Source organism: Schistocerca serialis, unplaced genomic scaffold (assembly GCF_023864345.2).
Source record: "Schistocerca serialis cubense isolate TAMUIC-IGC-003099 unplaced genomic scaffold, iqSchSeri2.2 HiC_scaffold_655, whole genome shotgun sequence".
NCBI classification, from domain to species: domain Eukaryota; kingdom Metazoa; phylum Arthropoda; class Insecta; order Orthoptera; family Acrididae; genus Schistocerca; species Schistocerca serialis.
Window position 1 is genome coordinate 12,501 of NW_026048250.1, and position 5,000 is coordinate 17,500.

The following is a 5,000-nucleotide window of genomic DNA, read 5'->3' on the forward strand; positions in this document are numbered from 1 at the left end:
AACCATACTTCCCCCGGAACCCAAAAGCTTTGGTTTCCCGGAGGCTGCCCGCCGAGTCATCGGAGGAACTGCGGCGGATCGCTGGCTGGCATCGTTTATGGTTAGAACTAGGGCGGTATCTGATCGCCTTCGAACCTCTAACTTTCGTTCTTGATTAATGAAAACATACTTGGCAAATGCTTTCGCTTCTGTTCGTCTTGCGACGATCCAAGAATTTCACCTCTAACGTCGCAATACGAATGCCCCCGCCTGTCCCTATTAATCATTACCTCGGGTTCCGAAAACCAACAAAATAGAACCGAGGTCCTATTCCATTATTCCATGCACACAGTATTCAGGCGGGCTTGCCTGCTTTAAGCACTCTAATTTGTTCAAAGTAAACGTGCCGGCCCACCGAGACACTCACTCAAGAGCACCCTGGTAGGATTGCAACGGGGTCCGCCTCGGGACGCACGAGCACGCACGAGGCGCGTCGCACGCCTTCAGCTCGCCCCACCGGCAGGACGTCCCACGATACATGCCAGTTAAACACCGACGGGCGGTGAACCAACAGCGTGGGACACAAATCCAACTACGAGCTTTTTAACCGCAACAACTTTAATATACGCTATTGGAGCTGGAATTACCGCGGCTGCTGGCACCAGACTTGCCCTCCAATAGATACTCGTTAAAGGATTTAAAGTGTACTCATTCCGATTACGGGGCCTCGGATGAGTCCCGTATCGTTATTTTTCGTCACTACCTCCCCGTGCCGGGAGTGGGTAATTTGCGCGCCTGCTGCCTTCCTTGGATGTGGTAGCCGTTTCTCAGGCTCCCTCTCCGGAATCGAACCCTGATTCCCCGTTACCCGTTACAACCATGGTAGGCGCAGAACCTACCATCGACAGTTGATAAGGCAGACATTTGAAAGATGCGTCGCCGGTACGAGGACCGTGCGATCAGCCCAAAGTTATTCAGAGTCACCAAGGCAAACGGACCGGACGAGCCGACCGATTGGTTTTGATCTAATAAAAGCGTCCCTTCCATCTCTGGTCGGGACTCTGTTTGCATGTATTAGCTCTAGAATTACCACAGTTATCCAAGTAACGTGGGTACGATCTAAGGAACCATAACTGATTTAATGAGCCATTCGCGGTTTCACCTTAATGCGGCTTGTACTGAGACATGCATGGCTTAATCTTTGAGACAAGCATATGACTACTGGCAGGATCAACCAGGGAGCTGCGTCAACTAGAGCTGAGCAGCCGGCCGCCCGGGAGTGTGTCCCGGGGGCCCGCGCGAACACGCAAGCGTCCGCTCAATTATTCTGCAAACAGGAGGAGGCTGAGCTCCCCTGCACAATACACCTCGAAACCCTCTCAGGTCCCGGCGGCGCGCAGCGCCGTCCTAAGTACTTGGTCGGGTTCGAGAGAGGCGCAATCGCCCGGAGTTTGGCGAGTAGACGCTTTAGGTGCGACCACCCGTGCTCCCAACTGAGCTTGCCGCTGCCGACAGAGGCCCGGGAGCGTGCTGTCGTGGCATTGCCGGCGGGAGACAACACGCGCCACCTACGGTGGCCGGCAGCTCCAACGCCAGCGCCACAGAAGGACAAAAGCCCCACTTGGGTGCCGAAGCGAACTCTCCCAGCACAGCGCACGCGCCAACACGTCCGCACAGCTGCGATACAATCCACCTGCGAGAACCGCAGAGGCGACCGAGCAGCAGACGGCGTCGCGGCGCCGAGCGCCGGGCGGCGGCGCATCCTCAGCGCACACAGTCCTCAATCGGACCAGCACACTGCAGATGTCCACCGCGCTTCGCACCGGGCCCGCGAGGACCTACTTTGGCCGCACGGCGCCGCGTGCAGGGTGCGCCGGCGCGCAGCTGCGCCGCCTGCCGCCTCCGTCGGCCGGCGCGCCTGCCACTGGCCGCCCCCACCAGCCGGCTGTAGCGCGTGCGCCCACGCACCGCGCGGCCAGCACGCCGGGAGGCCCCCCCTCACCGGCCGGGGACGGTCCCACCCAGCCACCGCCGCGTATCGCTTCACACCCACATGCCATTCACGTTCGTGGGCATGGTGGGTATCGCTGAAACAACCGGTTGGTAGCTCAACCGATCGTCGCCATCACTGATTCACCTCTAGCGAGAACAACCGCACCACAACGGTTTACCAGTTCTTCATTTGCGTAACGTCACCAGCAAACGTAGACGTCCATCGCCATTTGCAAATTCAACGATTGTTGCATGCCTGTGTCAGGTGTCACGACACACTATGTCTGCCCACATACACGCAACAACATGTGCACGCTTCGCGAACACGTGGAAGGTGGCCCCCGTACGTATGCGATGTCCATTGCGCGAACGACTGTCAACCGGCCTCTGTCGCATGTCGCAGATGTGGAACGCAGTGCACCATGCTATCACGGTGTGTGAGAAGAGACGACTACGTCTGACAACACGCGCCACTACATCAACAGACGGCTCATGCTGATCGCCATCCACGGCATACCATACTTCAATCCAGCTCTTATAGGGAGACGACACGTAGCTGAGTGCACAATATTTGGACCGTATGGTTCGCCGTTGTTGGCGCAGTCGTGGTACGGTCACACATGTACCACGATGTATCATTCAGTACATGAGGACCAATGTGCAGTACAGTGTGTGATTTGGACGTACAACATCAGCGGACAGTTGACACAAGCCGTACCACAACGTAGGCTGTGCTTCGCCATGCGAATGCCAATGAACAACTGCGAAGGGCATTGAGCATGTACGTCCTGCTGCCATCCGCATTACAGTGTATAGCTGCAAGGTGTTTAACATGAAGCGATACTCTGGGGACCGGGCAGTGCGAGTAGCAAACTATATTGCGGGGGTTGCAGTTAGGCAACACTACACTAATTTAACGCGTCGTATGACAATTACAGAGCAGGTTAAGGCCCAACGTGTGTTGGGTTAAGGTACAATATAGGTTAGGTTAAGGTACAATATAGGTTAGGTTACGGTACAATATGGGTTAGGTTAAGGGACAATATGGGTTAGGTTAAGGGACAATATAGGTTAGGTTAAGGGACAATATGGGTTAGGTTAAGGGACAATATGGGTTAGGTTAAGGGACAATATGGGTTAGGTTAAGGGACAATATGGGTTAGGTTAAGGGACAATATAGGTTAGGTTAAGGGACAATATAGGTTAGGTTAAGGGACAATATAGGTTAGGTTAAGGGACAATATAGGTTAGGTTAAGGGACAATATAGGTTAGGTTAAGGGACAATATAGGTTAGGTTAAGGGACAATATAGGTTAGGTTAAGGGACAATATAGGTTAGGTTAAGGGACAATATAGGTTAGGTTAAGGGACAATATAGGTTAGGTTAAGGGACAATATAGGTTAGGTTAAGGGACAATATAGGTTAGGTTAAGGGACAATATCGGTTAGGTTAAGGGACAATATGGGTTAGGTTAAGGGACAATATAGGTTAGGTTAAGGGACAATATAGGTTAGGTTAAGGGACAATATAGGTTAGGTTAAGGGACAATATAGGTTAGGTTAAGGGACAATATAGGTTAGGTTAAGGGACAATATAGGTTAGGTTAAGGGACAATATAGGTTAGGTTAAGGGACAATATGGGTTAGGTTAAGGGACAATATAGGTTAGGTTAAGGGACAATATAGGTTAGGTTAAGGGACAATATGGGTTAGGTTAAGGGACAATATGGGTTAGGTTAAGGCGCAATATGGGTTAGGTTAAGGCGCAATATAGGTTAGGTTAAGCGACAATATGGGTTAGGTTAAGGGACAATATAGGTTAGGTTAAGGCGCAATATGGGTTAGGTTAAGGCGCAATATGGGTTAGGTTAAGGCGCAATATGGGTTAGGTTAAGGCGCAATATGGGTTAGGTTAAGGCGCAATATGGGTTAGGTTAAGGCGCAATATGGGTTAGGTTAAGGCGCAATATGGGTTAGGTTAAGGCGCAATATGGGTTAGGTTAAGGCGCAATATGGGTTAGGTTAAGGCGCAATATGGGTTAGGTTAAGGCGCAATATGGGTTAGGTTAAGGCGCAATATGGGTTAGGTTAAGGCGCAATATGGGTTAGGTTAAGGCGCAATATGGGTTAGGTTAAGGTACACATTGTTGTAAGGAAAGGTGTATTGGGGGGGGGGGGGGGGGGGGCGGCGGCGGCGGCGGCCGGTTTGTTGATTGTGATTATAGTAAGTGGATGCCTGCGGCATCATCTGATTTGCCACGTCAGGATGCACCTTTGGCTCATGACAGGCGGCGCTCTGATTCCATGCTTGTGGCAGACCTGTGTCTTTCATTCCTGCCATTGTTTGTGTGCTGTGACAGGAGGCAGTATTGTGATGTTGGGTGTACCCCTGTGTAGGACGTGTGTGGGTGTTGGTGGCTTAGCTGAGCAATGGTGGTTGTCGGAAGGGTGGGATATTCTGTTTTGTGAGTGGACCTCCCGGTCTGGTTATGATAGTGTGGATTGTCTAATGTGGCGGAGAGGATGCACTGGGTGTTGTTCCATGCTGGTGCTTACATATTGTCTCTGTGCCTGTTACAGGCAGAGAGTAGTGCGTGATAAGAGTGTCTGGCTGACGTGTGGTTGTGATTGTGAGCAGAGTCTTTCAGCATGTATACGGACAGTTGTATACATTATCTGTATTTTGATGGCTCTATCTATTACTAATCAGCGCCGTGTATACGTTTCATCCGGTTCCAGTCGAAACTGTTGTATCTCTGTACATTAGTGACACGGCGAGGCCGCCATGTAGTTACTCGTCTCGGCAGCTTCCACCGGTGTATGGCAAATGATTATAAGGAATCAGTCTAGTCGTCAATACCGATAGTGTGACGTCACATGTCTGGGGTGGGGGACGCTGCGCCCTTCTGGTGGGTCATGGCCTAGAAAGACTCTTCCCACGCAGGGGGGGCTTGGACTGTCATTGACTCTTCCGAGTAATATACTTGCCGTACGTTTTTGCGACTGCGAGTGCAACGCTCACCGGTACC

At 51.9% G+C, this 5,000-nt stretch overlaps 1 non-coding gene across 1 annotated transcript in view; it reads right to left on the reverse strand.

The window, feature by feature from the left end:
- Positions 1–1,220, reverse strand: part of LOC126449108 (small subunit ribosomal RNA) — a 1,910-nt gene extending 690 nt beyond the window's left edge. Inside the window, exon 1 of the ribosomal RNA XR_007584335.1 lies at positions 1–1,220. This exon is cut by the window's left edge and continues 690 nt beyond it. This is a non-coding gene — a ribosomal RNA (small subunit ribosomal RNA).
- Between the last annotated feature and the right edge of the window lie 3,780 nt (positions 1,221–5,000).